Source organism: Helianthus annuus, chromosome 14, assembly GCF_002127325.2.
Source record: "Helianthus annuus cultivar XRQ/B chromosome 14, HanXRQr2.0-SUNRISE, whole genome shotgun sequence".
NCBI lineage: Eukaryota > Viridiplantae > Streptophyta > Magnoliopsida > Asterales > Asteraceae > Helianthus > Helianthus annuus.
The window spans coordinates 40,471,721-40,488,973 of NC_035446.2; the positions used below are offsets into that span (position 1 = coordinate 40,471,721).

Below are 17,253 nucleotides of genomic sequence, written 5' to 3' on the forward strand. Positions count from 1 at the left end.
TATGTATGTATGTATGTATGTATGTATGTATGTATGTATGTATGTATGTATGTATGTATGTATGTATGTATGTATGTATGTATGTATGTATGTATGTATGTATGTATGTATGTATGTATGTATGTATGTATGTATGTATGTATGTATGTATGTATGTATGTATGTATGTATGTATGTATGTATGTATGTATGTATGTATGTATGTATGTATGTATGTATGTATGTATGTATGTATGTATGTATGTATGTATGTATGTATGTATGTATGTATGTATGTATGTATGTATGTATGTATGTATGTATGTATGTATGTATGTATGTATGTATGTATGTATGTATGTATGTATGTATGTATGTATGTATGTATGTATGTATGTATGTATGTATGTATGTATGTATGTATGTATGTATGTATGTATGTATGTATGTATGTATGTATGTATGTATGTATGTATGTATGTATGTATGTATGTATGTATGTATGTATGTATGTATGTATGTATGTATGTATGTATGTATGTATGTATGTATGTATGTATGTATGTATGTATGTATGTATGTATGTATGTATGTATGTATTATGTATTGTATGTATGTATGTATGGTATGTATGTATGTATGTATGTATGTATGTATGTATGTATTGTATGTATGCTATGTATTGTATGTATGGGATGTATGTATTGTATGTTTGATGTATGTATGTATGTATGTATGTATGTATTGTATGTATTGTATGTATTGTATGTATGTATTGTATGTATGTACTGTATGTATGTATTATGATGTATGTATGTATGTATGTATATGTATGTATGCTATGTATGTATGTATGTATGTATGTTATGATGTATGTATGTATGTATTGTATGTATGTATGTTATTATGGTATGTATGTATGTATGTATGTATGTATGTATCCGCATAACATTACGTAAAACCACAAATGGCGAAACCCTACTTTGCTCTCCCTCTCTCTCTCTTGACGGCTGTTTCTGTAATCCCAAGATCGTTGCACACCGACCGGATCGATCTATCCATTCCCACGGTTAGTGCTCATCTTGATTAATGCTAGGGTGTCGATGTTGTGTATGTATGTGTAATTAGGGTTCATCGATAGGCGGATGTTTTCGGTGCTCGTTCATGTTGGTCTTTTTGGTTAGAAATTGTAGTGATGTCGATGTGTGATTGAACCTTATGCTTTAATCATTTAACGTATTGCTTGAATTAACAAGGATCATTGTAGAATGAGTGTTATATGGAATTGTGTTGTAATGTATAATGAAAACTGTATGTGACTGTTGAATGGGCATGATTATCGTAATTAGGGTTTGACTCATGATTGGGAAAAGGGCGATTGATCTGACTTGGGGACTGTTAAATTGGATATAATTGCAATTAATTGTAATTACTCGAAAATTAATCGGTGATTAAACGAGGATTAAACAGCGTCTAGTCGGGTATAAATCTTTATTTATATTTTTATTTTTTGGTTGAATATCATTATAAATTCATAAGCTTTAATCGGGCCCGTGCTGGGTTGGTCAGACTTGGTTACGGCATTCCCCTCGAAAGCGTACTACCTCCACACAAGTTGACTCGTTGAAGTAACAGTCAGATGAAAATCGGGATGTGGCTCAGGATCGAACTCCCTCATGGGTTTGTCACCATCATTCGCGCTGGGTTGGTCAGACTTGGTTACGGCGTTCCCCTCGAAATCATACTGCCTCCACACAAGTTGACTCGTTGAAGTAACAGTCAGATGAAAATCGGGATATGGCTCAGGATCGAACTCCCTCAATGGGTTTGTCACCATCATTACCTAACCACTAAGCTATAGATTTAAACAAGCACATCACTTAAAAAACTTTTAATTTACCATTTTAGTATATCACTTAATAACTTCTCAAAATACATTCTCATTATCAGTTCCCACCTCTAACCTCTTCCTCTTCTCTACACAAGCCCACATCAGTTCCCACCTCTTCCTCTTCTATACATTACACGAACCCACATAAACCCTACACCTCCCATCCTTTCAGCAAGTCCGATCTTTTGTTCACCGGTAGGAGCACGCCGCTCGTTTGCTCGCCGCAAGTTCCCATCGGCGGTCTCGTATCCAAGAATCTACAGGTGCTCGTTCTTAATATTGCATTTGAAGCACAAGGTTTGTGTTTCTGATTTGATTTTATTTCTTGAACTTCTGTTCTTTAGTTCTAAGTTTGAAGCCCTAATTTGATATTTTGATGTGTATAGAATGACCAGCACCCGGGCTGTTTCCAGGTCTTCTGGGTTTGAACGCATCAGCAACTGCTTCTGAATTAGAATACGACCCTTGTTTGGTGAACGAATGGCCTGCTCCGGGACTGCTACCTAGGGTGAACGAATGGCCTGCTTTGGTGCAGCTGTTAAAGGGTTTTGCAATGCATTAGAGGTATGTGTATTTTGTGTTTTTTGTTTCAAGGCTCCCTCGACTAGTAGGATTGCGTTGCAAGCTATTATCAACTAGAGGATAAATTGTGAGTTTATCTGAAAGTTGACCATGACTATGAGAAGAAGAATAATATAAGGTATGCTGTTAATTAATGGTGAAAACAAATTGTTAAATAGAGGAAGGGTGGTGGGAGTACAATGGTTGATATTGTAGTGCACTGGTGTTTATAGTATGAAGGTATGTACTGTAACTCTTTGTAGGTCTTAGTGACTAGTGGAAGGATTCATGGCATACTTTTAGGTTCTTTAGACAATCATAACTAAATAGTCTACATCAGGATACTCCTTTACTTCATGTAGAAATTTTAGATCTCTTCATGTCTTGTATGTTTGATGCTAATTTTCTTATGAATAGTTTGTTATAGAGGTTGCGATCATACCACCACTGATGTTCCGAATCCCAGCGAAACTCCATACTTAAGCGTGTTTAGGTGAGAGCGTTGTTTTCAAAAGAGTGGCGAAGTAGTGATGCATGAAGTTCGCGCATCACGTAGACGAGGCATTTTGTTATTAAAAGATACTCGTGGGACTTGTGATCCCTTTGACATGTAACCTGTTTCTTTTTAATTTATTAGGTAAAACATAACTAGAATCTGTCATGACCAGAATCAAGCCATTATTAAGTAAAGGGGTCAAAGTTGTATCTCTAGTTTAATATAAAGTGAGTGTAGCTATACCATACATTTTCAGCAGGCACCGCGAGTGACTCTTATAGCCAACACTAGTGGTCCTTGAATGCCTACTGTCCATACAATTTGCTTGACTTTTACTTTGACTACCTGATCCTTGCACGAGTGATGATTATACAAAATTTTATATTTTTTCAGTAATATCAGCTTGGATTTTGTGAGTTATAATATCAAATGATTTAGCTTTATCACCACCACCACCAAGAGATTCCCTAGTCATTTCCACTGATTAATGCTTATTAATTTTGTGTGGGTGGCTTATATAAAAGATTAAGCTCTTGCGGTCAGTGGCGGATCTAAGATTCCGACCAAGCGGGAACGTTTTATAAATAGGCGGTAACGAAATCGAAAAAACGTCAAATTTTTTCAAAATTTACACTAAAAACGTCAAAAATTTTCCGACCAAGCGGTAGCGGAGGCTCCCCCTTGATCAATGGTAGATCCGCCCCTGCTTGTGGTCGACAGAATTTAGTGAAATACAACTGTCTTGTAGTCTACATATCTTATTAGATTATGCCATGTAGCTTGCCTTTAGCAGTTGAATATAGTGGATTCATTTTTCTTAGAGCAAGCTTGAAATGTGTACTCATAGACTAGTCTAAGGTTGTATGCAACACTGTGGACCTAGGGGTGCATACGAGCCGAGCTACTCGAGTTCGGCTCGAAAAAAAGCTCGAACGAGCCGAGCTTAAACGAGCTCGAGCCCGAGCCTAAAAACAAGCTCATTTAGTAAACGAGCCCGAGCTTCGCTTATCGAGCCGGCTCGCGAGCCTAAACAAGCTTTTGTTTATATATTTTTTATTAATATATTAAACATATATTTATATAATAAAAATAATTACCATTTATATAAATATAAAAAAATAACTAAATTATATGTATAATAATAATTATAAATTTATAATTAATATAAATTAATTAATAAATACTAAACGAGCCGAGCTCGAGCTCGAGCTTTCATATGTTGGCTCGAACTCGGGCTCGGCTCGGCTTGTTTGCACCACTAACTGTGGTTAGTCACTTTTATCCTAACTGATATAAATTTTTATTTTTTGTAAAGGCATACTAAATGGATATCTTTTGTTCATTAAAACTGCATAAACAAGACTTTCTTTATTAAGTTTTGCATTAAAATTTTTTGTAAACTAATTAATGAAAGTATGATGTTCTTATATCCTGTAATCTCTAGAAGTTGGAATGTTAGATAAATATCCGTTCTGCTAAATGCCTAAATTGTATTTAATTGTCTCCATGTCTTTTTGGATTTTAGAGTGAGCTCATCTTTTATCTTTTGTGCTGAATGCAGTCAGTTGTATACTGATAGTTAAAGGCTCAAAGCCAACACAAGTGGCAAAGGGTGAGCATGTCGCCTGGGTGTAAGATCTCAAAAAGCGCAGGCTCGAGACAAGCAAGGCGCACGTCCGGTCCAGGCCATTGTTAGGTGCTTCACACTTGTTTTCGGCTGTTTTACACTAGTCTAGATTGTTTAGACTGATTCAAAGCGTTTGAAACTACTTTTGGCGGTTAAGACAAGTTTTTTACCGGTTCAAGCCTGTTTGTTCCTGGTTTAAAGGAATCTACTAGCATATCTTCTTGAAGAAGAAAGGAACCTACTTGCAACTCGTCTTGACGAAGAAAGGAAAGCAAGGGAAGAACTTCAAAAACAACTTCAAGAATTTATGAAGAATTGGCGTCCTCCCTCTAATTAGATGTAGTTTTTGATATCTATTTTGAATTATGTTAAATTGTATTAGCTTACAGTTTAAACATATTGGAACTTGCGTTGTGACGCATGATTTTTGAATTTATGTCATTGTAACTTCAGTGAGTTTTGTAAAACAGGTTTTTGGTATTACAAATTATTTCTGGAATTTTTCGCCAGAAAAATGCAGAAATATTAATTCTTTTTTTTTTTGCTGTTTTTTTATTTAATAAATTAGGTGTTTGGAAAGTGTCACAACATAAAAAGCTTTTGTCAGAAAGCGGTCAAAAATAGTAGACCTTTTTTCTTTATTTTGTCAGAAATTTGTCACAAAACATACTCAGTTTTCGTTGGAAATTTGTAACAACACTTCTTATTTATTTGTTGAAAATGGGTCACAAAAAATACTCATTTTCCTCGGAAATTTGTAACAACACTTCGAATTTATTTGTAGAAAATGGGTCATAAAAAATACTCAGTTTCCTCGGAAATTTGTAACAACACTTCTAATTTATTTGTAGGAAGTGGGTCACAAAAAATACTCAGTTTTCTCATAAATTTGTAACAACAGTTCTAATTTATTTGTAGGAAGTGGGTCACAAAAAAATACTCAGTTTCCTAGGAAATTTGTAACAACAGTTCTAATTTATTTGTAGGAAGTTGGTCACAAAAAATACCCAGTTTTCTAGGAAATTTGTAACAACACTTCTAATTTATTTGTAAGAAATGGGTCACAAAAAATAAATCCTAAAAGACAATAATTAAATATATTGTAGGAGATTCGTAGCAATTTGCGACGTACTAGTTTCTAGAAAATGTGTAGGAAGTTGCGTAGGAAATGCGTTGAAAACGGGTTTCCTACGAGCTGTTTTCCTACATCAGGTGTTTGTCATAAATGCGTAGAAAAACCGGTTTTATGATGCATTTCCTAGGAAAATTGGTGTAAGAAATTTCAGATTTTCTAGTAGTGCACTTACCAACCTGGGAGTTCCGGCAATTCACATTTCTCAAAAACAAATTTTACAAACATTTTCAAGAAAGATGCCGATTCATGCTCCGCGATTACCAACTTGGGAGCTCTGGCAAGTCAGGTTTTTATTCTCTGAAAAATATATCCACCCAAGCCTGACCAGCCTTGGGTGTAACAACATCTTCTTCTTCATCTTTTCTTTCAACGGACTTGTGAACACTTCTTTTAGAAGCATAAAATTCTTTGACACTTTTGGCCTTACCATTGACCATTTGTCCAAAAATGTGTTTCACATTTCCGTTGAAAGTCTTTTCAACATCAAATTTCTTCTTGTAAGAATAAAATTGATTTAAAATTTCCACTTTTCCAACTTTCTTCATAAAATTTTCAGCACGCAAAGGTGGAAAATTTTCATCATTCACAGTTGGAACTGATCTTTCAACCTTTCTTTCAACACGTGTCTCCTCTGATTTTGTGGAATCAGATTCATCACCAGAACTGTTACCTGAACCTTTAACAACCCATTTTAGATTTTTTAAATTTTCTTTTCTTTTTAAAACATTCTTTCAACATTCTCCCACCTCAAAGGTTGAATTTTCAAAGCCTGTAAATTTTCGGGTTGAAAGTTCAGTTTTCACAACCACTTTCTCTTTCAGTTTACCAGAGACTTCCTGTTTTGGTTTGAATGTTTTCGGACAATTTCTAGCAACATGACCAGCAGTTTTACACTGAAAACATGTTCACGTTTCAATCTTCTTCTGAACAACATTCTTCTTCAGTTCTTCTTGCTTCTTGGCAAGGAACTCTTGATTTGTCTGCTTCCTGAAATCTTGCTCTTTCTCAGCCTCTCTTGTTTTTCCTGAAACAAACACAGTTTTTGGTTTATAAACTTTTTCATTTTTATAATATTTCGTTTGATTAAATCCACGTCCTTTCTTTTTGAAACTACGATTATGGTTTGGTTTCTTTTGGAAACTATAACCACAATTGTAACCCATTTTCTTGTTAATTCTTTGTTGTTCTCTTGAAGTGTATTGTTTAGGTTTTCCGGAAAGATTTAAATCTTTTATTTCAGAAATATTAATTTCTATGATTTTGAAAACCTTGTTAATCATTTCAAGTTTAACACTTCTTATTGGAAAAATCTCATAAGAATATAATTTGTCAGAATCTTTCATAGTATATGCTACTTTGAATGGTTCATCATTCAAATTAGATTTTGATAGTAAAAACTCTTTATCATAAACCCGTTTGTCCTTTTTGATTGTCGGCATTGACGTATCAGACTCAGACTTTGACTCTGGTTTGGACTCCGGTTTTGACTCCTCAATGTCATCTCTATCTAACACCTGATCAACCACACTTTTTATCAACTTTGACTCATGATCAGTGTCGGATGACGTGTACGTGACATCAATATTTTCTGGCAAGTTATCTGATGGCCCAGACTCCCATTGTAAGTTAGTTGCCTTTTTGACTCTTTCTGAATTTGGATTTCGAGGCGAATATCCATTTTCGACCGGGGGCGGACATCTATTGTAGACCACACTTGGTTTCTTACCATAAATTTTTACTTCATCCTTATCTTTAGTCACGGATTTCTTTTCTTCTGAAGTCTTTACTTCTTCAAATGTCTTCAAACTCTCTACAATCGGATAGATCCTGTCAACAACAAAAGTAGAACATGAGTAACTATCCAATAAATTTTTAACTCTCTCAGTTTCTATTCTTTGTGTTGCCAGCTTCAACTCCAGATCAGCACATTTCTTTGTGTAAAAGTTGACATCATCAAGTTGTCTTATGTAAGCTCCTTTGAGTGTATTCATTGCTACAGCTTGTTCGCAGTTTGACTCAGTGTACTTGTTGATCTCTCTGTTCATTGTATCATATGATTCTTTTAATCGGTTAATATTGTGCAACAGTTCATTGTTTTGCTTGATCAAAGAATCACAATTCAAGCACTTTTCAGAAACTTTGACTGCTTCAGTATCAACTTTGATCTCAAATTCTGGAACGTCTTTGACTGTTCTGTGTGATTGGAAAAATTCATTTCTTCTCTTTCTCTCGGCTTCCGCTTCAGCTTTTAACCTTTCTTCTTCTTCCTCTTCTTCAATCTTTCTCCGCTTTTCTTCTGCAGCTTCCCTGACTTTTCTACATTTTTCTGCCCATTTTAGATCGTAAGCATTAGCAATAAAAGCTTTAACATTTAACGCCTCTTTTGACATCTCTTTGGCCATGAACTCTTGATCTGCGCATAAATTGTGCCAAGTAAATCCTTCAGCTAATTTTTCATCTTCTTGATCTGCCAAACACACTTTGCTGTTTGTTGGAATGTAATTATCCCAACTGAAACCACCATCCTTTCCCAAACAAGCTCTCTTTGAATCTTTAATCTCCATTCTACCATGAGCAGTTTGTGCTTGATGTTGTGCCTGTTGTTGTTGATACGGCTGTGGTGTGACTTGATGATAAATCGCCTTTTTGTGATAGTCGTTGTTTCCAAAAGGGTTTTGAGCTCCACTCGCTTCACGATTTGTGCACTCCCTCTTGAAATGCCCCTTTTCCCTGCAACGAAAACACGTAACTTTAGATTTATCAAAACCTAAAGTTGAAACATGTGCCTCACGAAAATCATCTCTGCCTGTGATTTGCTTAAACTTTTCAGCCCGTCTCAACACACTAGCCATGCACCATTTAATGTTCATCAACTCCATTTCCTCTGCATCGATCTGATCGTAATCCTCTTTCGTGAGCATTAGATTACCGATCCTTCCTGCAACTAATCCTCCATAGGATTCAAGCACGGTCACTAACAAAGACTTGTGGCTTTTAGCAACTTCCTAAGTATAGTTCTGATCATTTTCCAGCTTTAAGGCAATATTGCATTGAAGGACTTTGCCACTTTTTGTTGTACTGAATTGTGGATCATATGTTGGAAATGAAGAGAATCCTGTTGTGCTGCTTGATCCCTGAGATGGTTTTTCAGAAGAATCTTTTGCATTGTAAGCTGTTTCAACTTTTGGAGAAAGATGTGTCATTTCACTAACACCACTCTTGAAATACAGACTGATGTCTTGTTCTCCATTGTAGTTTTTCATCCTAGCAATCTTTGGCTGCTCCATCTCTTGAGCTTCCAGGTGTTTGATGAACTCTCCCAGTGTTAGGTTTTTATACTCTTTTTTGTTGTTTCTCAGCATCATCAGAAAAGTTCCCCAGATTTCATGTGGTAGCGCATCTGCAAGTTTTTCAATCAATTCATCAGTATCCTTTCTAATACCAAGTTTTGACATATTTCTCACCAAGTTACAATATCTTTCAATAATTTGCTTGGTGTTTTCAGATTTCAAACCCCAAAAAAGATCAAATTCTTTCTTCATGAGTGACATTTGTTTTTAAGCATATCATCGCTTCCTACAAATTTTGCTTCTAATTCAGTCCAGATTGAATAAGCAGTTCCATCATGTTGAAGCAAAATCAAAATGTCCTCTTTGATTGCTTGCTGAAGTAGACTCACCATCAATTTTTCATCTCTATATTTCTTTTTCTCTTCAGCACTCATTTCTCTAATCGTTTGCTGAATACCATTCTTTGTGGGTCTAACATATTGTTCTTCTGTATGTTCCCACGCATCCAAATGATAAGCTTCAACCCAATTTCCAAACCGTTCGGACCATGCATTGTAATCATCAATATCCATGAGCTTAGGCGGTTTTTGATTGTAATCAGGCTAGCAAAGGCATTGTAAAATTCGTTGTCCATTGTTCAATTGTCCAAAAGTTCACAAATTCCAAGTTTCAGGCGAAATCAAGTTTGGAGCGGAATCAACAATCCTGTTTCGAGCGAAATCACTTTTGTAACCTTCGAGCGAAATCAACACTGTAATTTGGAGCGGAATTAACACGTAGCTTGGAGCGGAATCACAGTTCTGATTTTTGAGCGAAATCAGAAACTATCTTGAAGCGGAATTAGACTTGATGGTCAACAGGAGCGGAATCAACTTTGAACTCTGGAGCGGAATAAAAAATAAACTGTGATTTCGAGCGAAATTAAGAACAAAGTGCTGCTGACGTCATCATATTGCACGATCAATTTAGAGCGGAACCTCAAAAATTCAAGTTTTTAGATCGATTTTAACTGTGAAACTTTTAAGGATTTACCAATACATGTTTGCGAGTGATATGTGTGAAATTGAGCCTGTTTTACCGTAAAAAATTTTCAAATTTGAAGAAGAAGGAGTAGAAAATCAGAAAACACAGCTGAAATGGCAAGAACTCTTCCTCCTGAGCTCTGATACCACTTGTAGGATCGTTTTCGGCCCTGAATGAGTCGATCAGAAGAATTCATGTCCAAAACAAGAGGCGGAAACTAATGTTTTGGTGCAATTTCAGCTGTATTCACTTTAATCTGTTGTTTTATTGATTACTGAATCAATTACAAGCTCTGACAACACTTCGGCAGCACTTTGTGGCAACCGGAATGACTATGACCTAGAACTATTTTGATTTCGCTCCTAACTACACTATATATAGGTGTTCTGATTTCGCTCCAACATACAATTTCACTACGAGCGGAATCAGAAAGATAGGTATTTCGGGCGAAATCAGGAACTAGACAGTTTCGGGCGGAATCAGAATGATGGGGTTTCGCTCCAAATGACAAGATGTCATTTGGAGCGGAATCACATACTAAGACACAATTCTTGGATTCCGTGTCCTGTTCTAGCCTATTCGATACAAGACTCGATACAAGACGTAGGCGACAAATGGATGCACCAACACAAGAGAATGAACATATAAATTATACACAAAATATTGGACAAACCGAACAAAGGAATATAACTCACAAAATATTTCCGAAAATTATTTGCAAGTATATTTTGGAAATGGATTTTTGGACACCAAGAGAATGAAAATGGGATTTTTCATAATTACTACAAAATATATCATATTTTTGACAAGAAGGAAATGTATTATTTTTGAGCAAGTAAAAATATATATTTTCTTGGAATTATTAGAAGACATATTATTTTTGGAAGAAAATATATTTTCTTAAATAAACTTTGAATATATTATTTTTGGAAGAAAAATGAATTTATATATATTTCTAAGTTAGACTTGGAAATATATTAGTTTTGAGACTTGTATGTGCTTTATAAATATTTTTTCCAAGGGAAAAACGATGAATAATTTTTCTGAGTAATATTTCTCAAAATATATATTTCGGAAATATATATTGATGTATTTTTATTAAGGATAATATTCCGGACAAAGTTGATACTTGGCAAAAATACGCAAGGTTAAGAATACGAATACTAATACACCCATCCTTGGGAAGAATATACATGTATAAATACATAAAAAGCAACAAGTTAAAATATATTATTTTAACTAATATTCCAAAATTTAATAAATATAGTTTAAGTTAAAATATTTATTATTTTAACAAATAATTATATACTTGAAATAACATTGATGCCACAAAGAAACCTAACTCAAAAAATACTAAATAAGACCAAGGTCAAGGCACGACCCACCCGTCTAACGAACCGTAGTACGCATGTAGGTAGTCGTGCGTTCTAGAGGAAGCTTTGAGTTACATTGGATACGAAGAACGCAAAACTGTGAGTTAATGTCCCCTTTTTCCTTTAACTGATTTCAGTTTTATAACTTCGGGGGTGAAATACATGTTAGAATTGTTTACAAACGTTTATATGTGGTATGGTTAGCTAAGGAAAGGTACTGCTAGATCATGTGAGTGGTGGGTATAATGCTTAAGACCATTAATCCTCGTAGTAGGACCAAGGTGTCACACCCCGACCACGTAAAACAACAAAACGTGGCGGAAACGTCGGGGAGTGTTGTAACAGAATCATTGTTTCATAACACATGGAAAATTGAAATGTTGTTTTATTGAATAAATGAACTCATTGTTTAAATACAATTAAATAAGTACAACTATTATCTTTCAAGTTTTAAAGTCGCTAAGGCACGAGTCCATCCTAAGTGTAGCATATATCATCAATCATCACAGAGCAGTACCTCAAACATGTGTAAAAATAGGTACGTCAGCATAAAAATGCCTGTGAGATACATAGGTTTTATTGATGTGGGATTCATGACTTATAAGTTTAAAGAAAAGGTTTTAATAAGAGTAGTCATGATCCTTGAAAAAAGTTTTCTTTTATAAATCATACCAAAATTTATAAGAAATTAGATGATACAAAATAATAATACATAGGTAATTAAATAATTAAGTAAAATGAGTTTGTATAAAATATATTGTTTGATAAACAACATTTTGATAAAAAGATTTATAGTATATATAAAAATATACTTCGGTTTTAAGAAAGTTGAATAAGTTATATATTAAAATATATTTTAGTTCCAAAACCATTAACCCAAGTGTACTAAATAACGCCACGGTATGTAATGCGATGAAAACACTTGTATATAAGAAGTACCACCGGCGTATCTACCATGTTTTCATCACATTACACCCGTCCCGTTATCTAAACACTAACCAAAAACCAGTCATTAAGTAAATAGTATATTAACCATACTTTAGTTGGTAACATAAATAAGTTTTCAGTAGTATATCAAAAGTATACTTTGGATTTATAAATAACATATTAAACTATGTTTTGGTTTGAAAATAACATATTAAAACTATGCTTTGGATTATGAAGATGACATATCAAACTATGTTTTAATAATTAAAAAAAAAAATATGTTGGTTTTTGTACAATATCCCATATGAGAGCATATACCACTATACTTTTGGGAGTATAACTTAATATACAAAAATAATGTGATTTAAGAATTCATTCAGACCTAGTGTATCAAAATACACCTTTGAGACTATAGAAATACCACAAAGGCAATCCCTATTTGGATGGAGCAACAAATTGGTTTCAGACATTCAATGACAACCGGGTTGGGTGGTCAAATCCTATAGCGCGATATCATAATACCAACCGGTCTGGTGAACAAAAATAAGTACTATTCCAACAATTAATTTTTTAATCTTTGAAAAATCAGTGTTTAAACCATAGATAGTCATTTAGTTTGTCAAAAGATAAGTACTAACATGTATAATCAATTATACTTTGAAATCATGAAATAACAAATAGGTACACATGCTTCACCCCAAAACATTGAAAACAGTAAAAGAGGGGACTATGTACTCACTTGAGATTGCTTAGAAGTCCTAGGATAACCACCAAGCAAAGCTAGAGGAGCACGGAATCAAACGACACCTAATATTGATAACTACATAAATAAACCGGACCAAAATCGGGAGATCGGATAGTATGAGGTCTCGTAAACCAAATGAGTGTGGGAACTCATATGATATGGTTTAACAAGGCCTACATACTAAAATGAAACCTATCCTAAGTGCTTACGACCCATCACGACCCGTTTAGGTAGCTTACGCTACTTTAACGCGTCGTTTGCGTAAAACGCCTTCGGACCGCCTAACTAGTCTTATGACAAGTATTATATGCCTAAACATGTTTAGTTGTGTTGCATAATTAGTTAAATAACAAAAGTTTGGGTTACATATGCTTAAATATCAATTATGCATAAAAAGGGTATTTTGGTAATTTTCCTAAGGCATATAAACTACCTATCATACAACTACTTAAACGAAGTGACCATAAGGTATAACCTTGGAAGGTTATTCCCTATACAACTATGCTTACTAAACACGTTTGGTCGGATCCTAATGATCGACCAAATGGGTCGGGTTCGAAAGTATAAGCGATTGTTTAGATCGCTTACCTTACGACCCTACATAAGCACTAATCTAAAAAGTGACGAGCTAAACATGCTAGAACATGTTTAGTTAAGTTAGAAAACAGGTTTGGTATTAAAACAAACGGTTTTAATACCCTAGAGTAGTTTGGTTACAAAATACGCGAGAAAACGCATTTTGGCCGAAACTACGACTCGTCACTAAGCCTAGATAACGTGTTAATCAGTAGGTATAGTCACTAGGGACTATAACCATCGTGATTACGCTCACGTTATGAAGTTCAAACGAACTTCTCATTGACCATAAACTGGTCAATGCACGTTTGACTTTAACGATAAAAACGAATGAAAAACGCGAAAGAATACTTACAGAAGGTCCCCGCAAGATTTGAACCCGATTCTCTCTCAGGTAGGAAGCATATACAACCACTTAGAGAGCTTGAATCAGATTCAAATGTGAGGAATGAATGAAAACATGGTGGGTATTTATAGGAAATCTAGAACTCAAAACATGTTCAAAAATATGTCGGATGTCGGCTCGTTTGGTTGTACGGTTGCGTTGTTCGGTTAATTACGACGGAAGTCGTAACGAACGCAAAAACGATCCAAATCAAGCGACGAATGGAATTTTCTTGTGCCAAACACTAAAATAAAATATTTTAATGCTTACATAAATTTTTGGATGTCCGGATATATTCAGAACGTAAGATATGCGCGAAAATGCAAACTTATGCACTTTTGACGCTTTTAGTCCCTAAATGACCAAAAGTTTATTTTTGCGCACCAAGCACCTCAAAGCCTATTTCTAAGCTATGTAAAGGATATTTAGGCCATATTTAACTTATCATCAAGTTCCGGAAGGTTCGTTACTATCCGAATCGGTATAGTTTCGCAGTTTGACACAATTAGTCCCTACGATCGAACAAACTTGATTTCAACACACCAAACCATCCAAAACTTATTTCTAAGTTATATGGAGGTTATTTAAGGTATGTTATGCCTATTTCACTATTACGGAGTGTTGGTTGCATTAAATTGGTTATATTTACGCATCAGTGCGCGTATAACCTTCTATAAAGCGATTTAGAGCTTGAAATCGGACAAGAATTGATATGTTCAAATGATGCACATATTTTTACAAACCCTAAGTATGAAATACAATATTTCATGGGTTTGGCATTTGTTTGATGATTGAAGTGATACAGGTGTCACACTGTCCCCTACTTTAGGAAATTTCGTCCCGAAATTTATTTAGAGGAAACTTGTGAAGACAGCTGTGACGGTTTCACTTTCAAATAAATCCATTGAACCCTAAGTAAAACTCTGGGCCATGTTAGGATTCTTAGCGAAATTGTCAACCCTCAAAGTGAAGTCTTTGTAGTAACAAAACATGGAGTTTCAAACTACAGACGAAAGAACGTTTCTCATGAAGGCTTATCATAGGAAACTTGTGTGTGCTTGAAATCAGAATTGGGGAGTGTAAGATAAAATGACATCATTCAAGGTCCAAGACTTCTCCCGTATCATTACTCTTGTCACTATAGGTCTTAACACATGATAAAACTTCCTGTGGTTTCTGTGCACTGAATTCCATAATTATGTAGGCCTCCATAATTACGTAATTCCTTGCACAGTCCGCACAGTTCATTTCATAATGCGTAGGGGAAGAATCAATTTAATAAACATGAAACGACTTGACTAGACCACAAAAGGATCTTTTTTTAACTAGATCAACGAACGACCCTTTTAACTTGATCAACACATGATCTTCTTAACTAGATCGTCGTACGATCTCCTTAAATAGACCACTTAAGGGATCTTTTCAATTATATCATCACATGATATTCCTATCCAGATTTTCAAATCAATCTATTTAACTAGACCACTCAAGGGGTCCAATTATATAATAGTACTTTATAACCCATGGGACTTAACTACAACGTTGAAGTCCATTAAGGATTTAAGATAGTACCTTTAGTTATCCTACTATGAATCCCTCATATGAGATATGGAGGATTCTATGAGGATTTGGATGGATCACATAAAAACACAAAACATATAAGAAAACACATAAGCACATAATCAAATAATTGATTAACTTGATTATTAATTTGTTATATTTGGGCACGGATATTTAAAGCACACCAGGAATCCAATTCGTGGATTTCGTTTGGCACTTTAAACATAAGAATCTAACTATGGAGATAGAAAGATCTTACTAGGAATCCGGATTAAGGCATACGAATAATTCAATTTAGGTCTCCGATTTGATTGATAATCATCCCTAAGGATCTAATTATGAGGATAGAAAGATCCTATATGGATTTTGGATTTTTGTGTAACGAGAGGTGTTTCGACACCTTGCACTAGGCGTGCTTAAGTCGATATATAAGGTAGAAAGTTCATGAGGTTGAGGTGCTAGATATGCCAAGCGACATATGAAGCAGAGTTTGAAGGTTGAGCAGCAGCAGAATTTGTAACAGCATTGCTTTGGATTGCAAAGCGGCACATGTTAACCAAATGTCCCCATCGTCCACCGTGGGTACATTTGGAACAAGGTATTTGATTCGGATGATGACGGTGGCATTGATTGCTCTAAGGAGAGGTTCCCTTGTATGGCTTTATCCCTGAGACGAGTCACGGTGATAGCTAAATCAACGGCCTTCTGGTAGTACGACGCCTAATTGATGGACAATTGCAGCACCTAGTTCGGACATTGTTGTTGCGATGAAGAGGCACCATGAAGAAAATGGGAGACATGGGAGGAAACAAGGGAAATGAAAACATAATAACAATGCATAAAATTGCGATCATTTGTTTATTACCTAAGACAAACAAATGAGACGGTGATTAATCAAAGTAAATGGGTCAATATAATGTATCGCAAAGATATGCTCGCCTATAAGTGGACACTTACCCCAAGAGTTCCCAGGTAAGAGTGACTGGTCCGATACTGCGGATTTGTACGAACACTCTAGCCTTAGACAGAAAACTCAGGGTACATGCATCCACCCTTCCAGTTTGCACGTGTTCACATTATTTAGACAAAACTTTGACGGGATTTTGAAAACTTAAAGGGTACAAAACCATATAATAAATCATCCTAGAACAGATGATTAGTTTTCAAAGCAGGATAGAAATTTGTGTTCTTATTGTGGTTGTCACCTAAGAATAAGTGACGGTATTGTTTTAAAACTAAACACAAGATAACTTGTGTTAGGGTCCTAGGAAGGTTATAGTCTAGGTCAAAGCATCACTAATAACCTAATTCCCTATAACGATTGGCTCTGATACCAACTTTTCTGTCACACCCCGACCACGTAAAACAGCAAAACATGGCGGAAACGTCGGGGAGTGTTGTAACAGAATCATTGTTTCATAACACATGGAAAATTGAAATGTTGTTTTATTGAATAAATGAACTCATTGTTTTAATACAATCAAATAAGTACAACTATTATCTTTCAAGTTTTAAAGTCGCTAAGGCACGAGTCCATCCTAAGTGTAGCATATATCATCAATCATCACAGAGCAGTACCTGAAACATGTGTAAAAATAGGTACGTCAGCATAAAAATGCCTGTGAGATACATAGCTTTTATTGATGTAGGATTCATGACTTATAAGTTTAAAGAAAAGGTTTTAA

The 17,253-nt window shown here is 35.1% G+C and overlaps 1 long non-coding RNA gene across 1 annotated transcript; it reads left to right on the forward strand.

Annotated features, from left to right (window-relative positions):
- The first annotated feature begins 1,911 nt into the window (after nt 1-1,911).
- LOC110908273 lies at nt 1,912-4,995 on the forward strand. The gene is made up of 3 exons (XR_002574424.2): nt 1,912-2,167; nt 2,257-2,434; nt 4,489-4,995. It is a non-coding gene; the product is annotated as an uncharacterized LOC110908273 (long non-coding RNA).
- Nucleotides 4,996-17,253: the final 12,258 nt, after the last annotated feature.